The following is a 12,129-nucleotide window of genomic DNA, read 5'->3' as shown; positions in this document are numbered from 1 at the left end:
CATTGGAGAAGGAAATGGCAACCCACTCCAGTGTTCTTGCCTGGAGAATCCCAGGGACAGAGGAGCCTGGTAGGAGGCCGTCTATGGGGTCGCACAGAGTTGGACATGACTGAAACGACTTAGTAGCAGCAGCAGCAGCAGAATGACTGAGGGCTTCCCAGGTGGCACTAGTGGTAAAAAACCCTTCTGCCAATGCAGGAGATGTAAGAGACACGGGTTCGATCTCTTGGTCAGGAAGGTCCCCTGGAGGAGGAAATGGCAACCCACTCCAGTATTCTTGCCTGGAGAATTCCATGGACATAGGAGCCTGGTGGGCTACAGTCCATAGGATCACAAAGAGCCAGACACGACTGAAGTGACTTAGCACTCAGAGTGACTGGAAGAGAACCAAGAGATGAAGCTAAAATGAAGGCAGAGTCAGACTAGGGAGGGCTTTGAAAGATACACTCAGGAGTCTGCACTTTATTCTACAGGTGATTCACAGCTCTGAAGATTCCAGCAGGACATAGAGCATGGTGACAAGAGGTTACTCGAGCAGATTTTATTTCAGAGAGCTAACCCTGTTGCAAGCAGGTTTTTAAACTGTAGTAGAAAAGGCTCAGAGATGCAATGTTGGAGAAAGCGATGAAAAAGCTATTGCCAAAGTCCAATGTTCAAAGAGGTTATTACCAGCCCCAAAGAAGCAGCACTTAACGCAGAAGGCAGAGTGTATAGGTTTACAGGAATGGAGATATAAGACTCTCTGTGGTATGAAAAAAAAGTGAAAGTGTTAGTCGCTCAGTCATGCCCAACTCTTTGTGACACCATGGACTGTAGCCTGCTAAGCTCTTCTGTCAGAATACTGGGTGGGTTGCCATGCCCTTCTCCAGGGAATATTCCTGACCCAGGGATTGAATCCGGGTTTCCCTAATTGCAGGCAGATTCCTTACTGTCTGAGTCACCAGGTAAGTCCCTGTGGTATAGAACTAGGTATTAAGTGTGAGCAGAGGATATTTGGAGAAAAGAGAAGAACAAAATGTTGATCACTGCAAGATTCTTAACTGAACTATTAGCTTTCTGATTGATATGAAGAGGTAAGAGGAGCCAGAGAAGAGAGGATCTAGATGAGGAAATACCCAGCAGATCATTGTAAATGTGGATCAGGGCTAGAAATTTACATTAAATGTCTCTCAAATAGAAATGAGAATTGAAGTTTTGGTGGCAGATGAAAGCATTTGCGAAGATGGTCATGCCATGAAGAGACGCTGGAAGATGAGATTTTTGCAAATGACTATGGGAACGTAATGGCTTGATGGAAGGAAAGGAGTCAGCAAAGTCTTCTTGCTCTCACAAAACTTTTGTTTATAAAGACCCAGAATACAGCAAGCTTAAAGTCCAGGTAACATGAAAAAAGAGACTCAGTTCAATTCAGTTCAGTCGCTCAGTCGTGTCCGACTCTTTGCAACCCCATGAATTGCAGCGCACCAGGCCTCCCTGTCCATCACCAACTCCCGGAGTTCACTCCAACTCACATCCATCGTGTCGGTGATGCCATCCAGCCATCTCATCTTCTGTTGTCCCCTTCTCCTCCTGCCCCCAATCCCTCCCAGCATCAGAGTCTTTTCTAATGAGTCAACTGTTTGCATGAGGTGGCCAAAGTACTGGAGTTTCAGCTTTAGCATCATTCCTTCCAAAGAAATCCCAGGGCTGATCTCCTTCAGAATGGACTGGTTGGATCTCCTTGCAGTCCAAGGGACTCTCAAGAGTCTTCTCCAACACCACACTTCAAAAGCATCAATTCTTCGGCACTCAGCTTTCCTCACAGTCCAACTCTCACATCCATACGTGACCACTGGAAAAACCATAGTGACTAGATGGACCTTTGTTGGCAAAGTAATATCTCTGCTTTTCAATATGCTGTCTAGGTTGGTCATAACTTTCCTTCCAAGGAGTAAACATCTTTTAATTTCATGGCTGCAAACACCATCTGCAGTGATTTTGGAGCCCAGAAAAATAAAGTCTGACACTGTTTCCACTGTTTCCCCATCTATTTGCTATGAAGTGATGGGACCAGATGCCATGATCTTCGTTTTCTGAATGTTGAGCTTTAAGCCAACTTTTTCACTCTCCTCCTTCACTTTCATCAAGAGGCTTTTTAGTTCCTCTTCACTTTCTGCCATAAGGGTGGTATGATCTGCATATCTGAGGTTATTGATAGTTCTCCCAGCAATCTTGATTCCAGCTTGTACTTTCTCCAGCCCAGTGTTTCTCATGATGTACTCTGCATAGAAGTTACATAAGCAGTGACAATATACAGCCTTGACGTACTCCTTTTCCTATTTGGAACCAGTCTGTTGTTCCATGTCCAGTTCTAACTGTTCCCTCCTGACCTGCATATAGGTTTCTCAAGAGGCAGGTCAGGTGGTCTGGTACTCCCATCTCATTCAGAATTTTCCACAGTTTATTGTGATCCACACAGTCAAAGGCTTTGGCATAGTCAACAAAGCAGAAATAGATGTTTTTCTGGAACTCTTGCTTTTTCAATGATCCAGCAGATTTGGCAATTTGATCTCTGGTTCCTCTGCCTTTTTTGTAGCCAGCTTGAACATCTGGATGTCCACAATTCACGTATTGCTGAAGCCTGGCTTGGAGAATTTTGAGCATGACTTTACTAGCATGTGAGATGAGTGCAAGTGTGTTGGAGCTTGAGCATTCTTTGGCATTGCCTTTCTTTGGGATTGGAATGAAAACTGACCTTTTCCAGTCCTGTGGCCACTGCTGAGTTTTCCAAATTTGCTGGCATATTGAGTGCAGCACTTTCACAGCATCATCTTTCAGGATTTGAAACAGCTCAACTGGAGTTGCATCACCTCCACTAACTTTGTTCATAGTGACAGACACAATTACAGGCAAGGCAAACGCAAAAAGACTCATTTTTTATTCAAACATTTGTTCATTTATATAGTATTTACTGTGCAATCTCTATGAGCCAACTATTGTGCTACATATTGAAATATGTATGATACTCCTAAAATTCCACATTGTTCTAAGTAATCTCATGCAATCCCTTATTTATTTTTCATTTCCTCACATTTCCACATTAAGGAGTAATAATTATTAAAGTTTTTCCCTCCTTGTGTAAATATGATTATGGATAAAATATGACTACAGTAAAAATAGGAGCTTCCTAGGTGGTGCTAGTGGTAAAGAATCTGCCTGTCAATGCAGGAGAAATAAGAGAGGCAGATTTGATCCCTGGGTGGGGAAGATCCCCTGGACAGAGTGCATGGCAACCCGCTCCAGTATTCCCACCTAGAGAATCCTGTGGACAGAGGATCCTGGAGGGCTATGGTCCATATGGTCACAAAGAGGTGGACACAACTAGTGACTTAGCACATAGCACACATAGTAAAAACAGCACTTGATATCCCAAGAATACTTTCATAAACATTTATTAATCCTCCCAGCAATCTTGCAAAGTCATCAAGACAAGTATTATTATCGTATTTTATATGTGAAGAGTGAAACTACCAAACACAGTGTCTTGAATGCACTAATTGCTCAATAAATACTTATTTGAATCAATTCTACAGATAAATTGTTAAAAACTTCCAAAGCAACAGGTTACAATTTTAAACTTAGGCATCACTCCTCATACCAAAAAAAAAAAAAAGTTTCCTTAAACTTAGAAAGCAAAGATTAAGTGAGATCATATCCACTTTTTTTCAAAGGAAAACATCTCTCTCTTCTCCTCACCATCACTAATACCCACTAACTGTCCATATCCCAGCTCCAATTTAGATATGCACAAATGATGTCCCTTCCAGGTCTTAGAAACCTATCTCTATGAAATAAAAGATACCTTTTTGGTTATTCTTTAGCTTTCATTTTTTTCTTGTTCCTAGAGAAAATTTACACACTGGAGTTTGGAATACTATTTACTTCCAACAAATTTCACAGTATTCTCTTCCACTGAAATTTTTTTTTTAACCCAGAGATGATATTTTCTGAAATATATTAACTTGCTAAAATTGTCCAAGAGCTTCATATTAAGATAAATACCTGATGTCAACCCTGTGTTAAAGGGCTCATATTATATTTCCAAAGCAGGTTTAAAGAATAATTGCTTGTCTAGCCCAGGAAACTCTGTTCAATGTTATGTGGCAGCCTGGGTGGGAGGGGAGTCTGGGGGAGAGTTGATACATCTATGTGGACGGCTGAGTCCCTTCCCTGTGCACTTGAAATTATCACAACATTGCTAATAAGCTATACTTCAATATAAAATTAAAAAGGTTTTTTAAAAAAGAATAATTACATCATTATGATAGTTTCAACAAATCGGTGAAGGCTTCCTGAAACAATGAGTTAAGAAGAATTAATGAGAAAAAAGTGTCATGAGTGATTGTCAATGGCTGTCAAAGACACAGAAGAGGAAAGGGTAAAACATGTGCTGGGTATTTCACCATCTTGTTCTAATGGCAGCTTGAATCAGACTATACTGTGATCACATTATGACATTTCCAGAGTGAATACTGTGATTTTCTGCTTTCTTAAAAACAAGGTAAGGCCTAGGGATAAAATGTCTCTTTAAGTGAGGAATGGTAACCTTTTGCTGGGAAATCCAGCCTGTGGTACTGAAGATGGCAGTGGGTGCTCTAATTCAACACAGAAATAGAGCACTGTTTTAGTCAACTCCTAATTGCATGCTTGCAAATACTTTTAACCCAAGTTTCAATGTTTTCTCCACTAACCAGCTGACATTTATTGCCAAGGGAAATGATGGAGAATTTAATTCAAATGGAAATTAAGCAATTGTTTTGAATTTGTAAAGTGAATTCCTCTCTAGGGGTTCTATGGAGCTAATGGGAATGGGTGTTAGATACATAAATCCCCACGCATCTATGTAAACACAGATAACTAAACAGGACTGCTTATGACAATAGAGGGAACTCTCTAGAGAGCTTCTTCACGCCCATGGACACATCCCAATGCTATTTGTTTGTTAAATTTTCCTAGCACTGAACATCTCTGAAACCTGTTTTATCGCAAAATGAGTTGCTGTCCCAGACACTCGATCATTCCCTCCAGAAACAGAGTTGCTTCCAATTTAGTGACTTCTTCAAGGTCACTGAACATGAGGGGCAGAATAGAGGATATTTCAAAGGCTTCTGAGTTCCAGACTGCTGCTCAACCACTGAACCTCACAGTGGAAAATGTAGAAAGCCTACAGATCTATTTATCTACATATTTTCCTTGGCTGAAATTGTGCATTTATAAAGTGAAACCTGCACTCATGTCACGGTTCCTTCACTTCAAAGCAATTAAAAAGAACTTAATTCAACCTTGGGCGATTTATGTTTTTAAATTATTCTGGGATTATATAACTTGACATGGAAAGACTTGTAGATTTCACAGTGAAAAATGCAGCAAGAACATCATTTGAAAGTCAGAACAACAATGAGAGATATCAGGTGTCCTAACACATCTTGATGTAAGTGAGTCTCGAGTCATGGAAACTGTCTGTATTGTCCTTGTACTAGTGTGCGTGCTAAGTCGCTTCAGTCACGTCTAACTCTTTGCAACCCTATGGACCATAGCCTGCCAGGCTCCTCTGTCTGTGGGATCCTCCAGGCAAGAATACTGGAGTGCGTTGCAGTGCCCTCCTCCAGGAGATCTTCCCAAACCAGGGATCAAACCCACGTCTCATGTCTGCATTGACAGGTGGGTTCCTTACCACTAGTAAGTATTTCAGGTCTATTTGCTTTCAGGATGCTTGTTTTTATTCCCTTTGTCGCCTGCACCAGAAGCAGCATGTCTGCAACCAGCTGCAACAGTCAGAGCCAATCAGGAAAACAGAACCCACTGTAGATCTCTCATGGAGAAGGCGATGGTACCCCACTCCATTACTCTTGCCTGGAAAATCACGTGGACGGAGCAGCCTGGTAGGCTACGGTCCACGGGGTCACAAGAGTCAGACATGATTTAGTGACTAAACCACAGTTATGAAGAGAAGTTAGACCAGAACCTTTGCAAGGAAGTGGATCCCATGACATTGGAAGTAAGGGTAAGGGGTAATAGAACAAATATTTTTATTGTTAATAAGAAGTTTCACTGCCTGAATCCTAGCCTTTCAGCAATCACCTGATTATTTTCATTATTAACAGACACTTTGTTTAGTGTGTAAAGATCCCTTTGAGACAATGATGGCTCTTTCTATATGCAAACACACAAAAAAAATCTTGAATATTATTTCAAGAGATTTCCTCACCTTGCCCAAAGCCTGATGATGTATTTCTAAGGGAAAAAAAATACCTTTGCTGTATTCATACTAAACTTTCTTTTGCTCATTGCTAAACTCCTTTATACCTTTTCTGAGGATCCCAAATATCTCTAAGAAAATTTAATGTGACTGGATTTCAAACATACGGTCATGGAACACAGAGTAATTGTTTACTAAATGCTGTGTTCATGTCTGTTTTTCTTAAAGGAATGTTTGAAACTCCCAAAATATTTACAGTGTCCGTAATTCTCCCTAGATAGTTAAGTGTATGTGTGTGGTTGTTGTTTAGTTGTTAAGGCATGTCTGACTCTTTGCAACCTCAACTTTCCAGGCAAGAATACTGGAGTGGGTTGCCATTTCTTTTTCCAGGGGAATCTTTGTGACCCAGGGATCAAACCTGCATCTCCTGCTTGGCAGGCAGATTCTTGACAACTGAGCCACCAGGGATGCCCACATATGTGTGGTAGGAAAGACCATTTTAGGTTGATACATATGGTAGGAAAGACCATTTTAGGCTTATACAGTATACAAAGAGTAAGTTACAGTAAAAGTAGAAAAGAAACTCTTACAAGAAGCAATCTCCAATTTCTCTTTTACAAAAGGCTTTTTTTGTATGTGACACACTGGTTCTTCCAAAGTGGAAATTATATACCCTTCTTGGACAGCGGAGCCTGGCGGGCTACAGTGCACAGGGTTGCAAAGATTCGGACATGACTGAGTGACTTCACTTTCACTTGGCTTTATAATGAATTCTGTAGTGGTCTTTATATGCTACAAGTGAAGCTATCAGATATGGGTGCTTTATTTATTTATTTCACGAAGAAACTCAATTAGCAGTGTGTGCCCTTCTTGTTCTGAGTTATGATTGTATATATCTAATTTTATAAATAAAAACAACACCCTAAGCTACAATTATAATCACTATCACTAAAGATTTATCATAACGTCTTAGAATGTCAGGCCCAGAAGGGATCTTAGAACTAATGGATTCTAACTTTTTATTTTATAGTGGGAGAAACGGAGGCCTCATATGAGAATATGACTTGCCTATGACTAGTCATTTCCATCAATCACATTCCCAGTTCCTGGTGTCTGTAATTTCAAGGATATACGTGTGTGTGTGTGTGTGTGTGTGTGTGTGAATGATTTCTGCAATTTTGAAGGAGGTATAGAATATGGATGACACACAGAACAAGAAAATCATTCCTCTGCAGTAATGCAAAGGTCCGTCTAGTCAAAGCTATGGTTTTTCTGGTGGATTTTCTCATATATGGATGTGAGAATTGTACTATAAAGAAAGCTGAGTGCTGAAGAATTGATGCTTTTGAACTGTGATGTTGGAGAAGACTCTGAGAGTCCTTTGGACTGCAAGGAGATCCAATCAGTCAATCCTAAAGGAAATCAGTCCTGAATATTCATTGGAAGGTCTGATGTTGAAGCTGAAACTCCAATACTTTGGTCATCTAATGTGAAGAACTGACTAGTTGGAAAAGATCTTGATGTTGGGAAAGATTGAAGGTGGGAGGAGAAGGGGGCAACAGAGGATGAGATGGTTGAATGGCATCACCAACTTGATGGACATGAGTTTGAGTAAACTCCAAGAGTTGGTGATGGACAGGGAAGTCTGGCATGCTTCAGTCCACGGGGTGGCAAAGAGCTGGACATGACTGAACATCTGAACTGAAGGAGGCAAAAGACCTGTACTCTGAAAACTATGACTCTGATGAAAGCAACTGAAGATGACACAAACATATGGAAAGATATGCCATGTTCTTTGATTGGAAGAATCAATATTGTTAAAATGATTATATTACTCAAGGCAATCTATAGATTAAATGCAATCTCTATCAATTTATCAATGGAATTTTTCACAGAACTAGAGCAAAACATTTAAAACTTTGTATGGAAGCAAAAAGACCCAGAATAGCCAAAGCATCTTGAAAAATAAAAATGGAGCTGAAAGAATCAGGCTTTCTGATTTCAAAATATACTACAAAGCTACAGTAATCAAAACAGTATGGGCTGTTATTATTATTATTATTATTATTATTATTATTATTACCTAATTGGGTGACTTCATAATTTATGAAGATTTTCAATTTTTTATTGAACTTTTTGATTGAAGATAGCACTTGAGCAAGTCCATAAACAATGAGAATAAATATTTATCAGTGCATTATTCACTTTCTCTCTGTATAAGCAAATAGTAAGGACTGCCAGCTCTTGGGAATGACTGTTTAGATTCAAACTCTGTTTCATTATGCCAAATGTGACAAAAGATAAATTGTTGGCAGCTGTCTAACTTTTCTAGACTTCATTTTCTTTATCTGCAAAATTAGGATAATCAGAGCACCTACTTCAAGGGGTTGCTATGAGAAATAAATAAACATAAATGCATAGAAAGGATTTATATCTATATGATGCACATAATATATTCCATAAATAATGCTAGATATTACTTTCGGGTGCTTTGGATTCTGAGTACACTGGATATTTACACTTTTCAGAAGCAAATGGAAAACATTGCCCTGATATAAGCAGTTGGAGATACTAAACTTTGCATCTACTAAAAATTATAGGAGAGAAAGAAATTTCCATTTGGAAATGGTTAAATTGAATTATGAGATAATATTTGAAGTTGAAGTTCCAATACTTTGGCCACCTGATGCAAAAAGCTAACTCATTGGAAAAGACCCTGATACTGGGAGAGACTGAGGGCAGGAGGAGAACAGGGAGACAGAGGATGAAATGGTTGGATGGCATCACTTACTCAATGGACATGAGTCTGAGCAAACTCCAGGAGATAGCTAAGGACAGGGCATGCTGTAGTCCATGGGGTTGCAATGAGTTGGACATGACTTAGCAACTGAACCACAAAGCCAGATGGTATAAGAAGATATGTTGTTTATCAATAAAGAATTCATAATAAATTTAAACTGAGTTGCTAGACGCACAACCTTAAAGAAGGAGGAGTACACAAAATAGCAAACAAGTAAGTTCCTTAAGGCTATAGCCAAAAGTCCAAAGTCTGTAGAGACCAAAAGCTTGCAAGTCACTCTTTTATAGAAGATTTTGGAGTAGTTGAGGTGGTCAGACTTACTTGAATGGGAAGATTTTACCCCTTTATAAGCTGAGATACTGCTGAGATTTAATTTTTTTCACCTTTTACAATAAAGTTTTTCTTGCTGTCTTCAGCTTGTCAGAGTGTAGTCACAAAGATGCTTGTATATCTTCTTCTAGCCTGCCTCCCCTGAAGGTTTCACAAAGAGGGAAACTGTTGAAATTGCTTCTCTCAATCTTGAGGGTTTTTTTTTTTTTTTTACATTACTTTTGCTTTGGCAAAACGCATTTATTCAAGCACAGTCTCGTCTGCACTCTAGAAAATGTGATACCATTTTGCACTGAATTTTTTAAATGCAAAAAAAAAAAAATGTTGGCAGATTAACAGATAGAACTTCTTGTGATTCTGTTCCAATAATCTTGGAGAATTGTTATACTGTAAACCCAGAAAATTAACATTGCCAGATAAACAGTCTGATTATATCTGGCATGATCAAGGTTTTGCAGTGAGAAAATGTAGTTTCCTAAGGCCTCTGACAGAAAGCCACTCTGAGACCTTTTCAAAGGTTTTCAGGAGTTATTACTGGAGATTAACTATGGCATGCACAAAAAGGTTTCAAGTCTTGTTTAGTTAGCCTGTGGCTCTGAGTTAGCAAGTTCTCTCTTAAATGATCAGTATTTGAGTTCTGGGTGCTAATGAGTGAAGGTTAGCCAGAGGGAATGTGGATGAGGGGAGGAAAAGACTCAGTCATTTTCCACTGGCGGGGGGAGAAAAGCATTAAAATAACATCTCAATAATTTTTAGAAGTCAAATTATGTTTTAATCAGTGCCTCCAGAATAAGCTGAAGAAGTCCCACTGACGGTCCCAGCTGTAAGAGTAGAAGTCTGGTTTCACATTTGCATGATTTTGAAGGTCAAATGCCTGCTATCCAAGTCTTACTGATCCATATGGACTAGAAATGCCACAATATGCAATCATCATGAAGGCAGATTGTCTCCTGTAAATCTGTCCTTTCTGTAACACATTCAAAATGTACCGTATTGGCTGGATTATAAATCCTTTCAAGAAATTCATGCACATTTGTAGAAGCAGCTTCACATTGATGGATGATGGCATTGGTGTTCAGAGAACCCTTAAAATAATTTATCATATGTATAAATATGATTTTTCCATGTGTCTGGATTTCCTCTGATTACTGTGACCAGTACACTTGTAACTCAAAATCCTATTCCGGAAATAAGTAAAACCATCTCTGGTTTGTTCCCATGTTTTCTATGGATATGGCACCTGTGGATTTTGTATTATGCTGAATTGCAACTTGAACTGCTAAGGAGAAATTCTTTTAAATGAGTTTTTAAAGCTTGAGGATGTATTTATCAAAGGATTCCTCTCTATATTTGTTTACTTCCATTAAATAACCATGTCTCTAATATGTTTAAAATATTACTCATTTGGGGCTTCCCTACTGTTCCCAACATGAACAGTAGGAAAAGGCAAAATGATAGGATACCAAAAGAGGAACTCCCCAGGTCATTAGGTGCCCAATATGCTACTGGAGATTAGTGGAGAAATAACTCCAGAAAGAATGAAGGGATGGAGCCAAAGCAAAAACAATACCCAGTTGTGGATGTGACTGGTGATAGAAGCAAGGTCCGATGCTGTAAAGAGCAATATTGCATAGGAACCTGAAATGTCAGGTCCATGAATCAAGGCAAATTGGAAGTGGTCAAACAAGAGATGGCAAGGGTGAACATCGACATTCTAGAAATCAGCGAACTAAAATGGACTGGAATGGGTGAATTTAACTCAGATGACCATTACATCTACTACTGCAGGCAGGAATCCCTCAGAAGAAATGGAGTAGCCATCATGGTCAACAAAAGAGTCCGAAATGCAGTACTTGGATGCAATCTCAAAACGACAGAATGATCTCTGTTCGTCTCCAAGGCAAACCATTCAATATCACAGTTATCCAGTCTATGCCCCAACCAGTAATGCTGAAGAAACTGAAGTTGAATGGTTTTATGAAGACCTACAAGATCTTTTAGAACTAACACCCAAAAAAGATGTCCTTTTCATTATAGGGGACTGGAATGCAAAAGTAGGAAGTCAAGAAACACCTGGAGTAACAGGCAAATTTGGCCTTGGAATATGGAATGAAGCAGAGCAAAGACTAATAGAGTTTTGCCAAGAAAATACACTGGTCATAGCAAACACCGTCTTCATAGCAAACACCGTCTTCCAACAACGCAAGAGAAGGATCTACATATGGATGTCACCAGATGGTCAACACCAAAATCAGATTGATTATATTCTCTGCTGCCAAAGATGGAGAAGCTGTATACAGTCAACAAGAACAAGACCAGGAACTGACTGTGGCTCAGATCATGAACTCCTTATTACCAAATTCAGACTCAAATTGAAGAAAGTAGGGAAAACCGCTAAACCATTCAGGTATGACCTCAATCAAATCCCTTATGATTATACAGTGGAAGTGAAAAATAGATTTAAGGGTCTAGATCTGATAGATAGAGTGCCTGATGAACTATGGAATGAGGTTTGTGACATTGTATAGGAGACAGGGATCAAGACCATCCCCATGGAAAAGAAATGCAAAAAAGCAAAATGGCTGTTTGGGGAGGCCTTACAAATAGCTCTGAAAAGAGGAGAGGCGAAAAGCAAAGGAAAAAAGGAAAGATATAAGCATCTGAATGCAGAGTTCCAAAGAATAGCAAGAAGAGATAAGAAAGCTTTCTTCAGTGATCAATGCAAAGAAATCGAGGAAAACAACAGAATGGGAAAGACTAG

This window comes from Ovis aries, chromosome 6 (genome assembly GCF_016772045.2).
Source record: "Ovis aries strain OAR_USU_Benz2616 breed Rambouillet chromosome 6, ARS-UI_Ramb_v3.0, whole genome shotgun sequence".
In the NCBI taxonomy this organism is placed as follows: domain Eukaryota; kingdom Metazoa; phylum Chordata; class Mammalia; order Artiodactyla; family Bovidae; genus Ovis; species Ovis aries.
Note: the sequence above shows the minus strand (reverse complement) of the source record.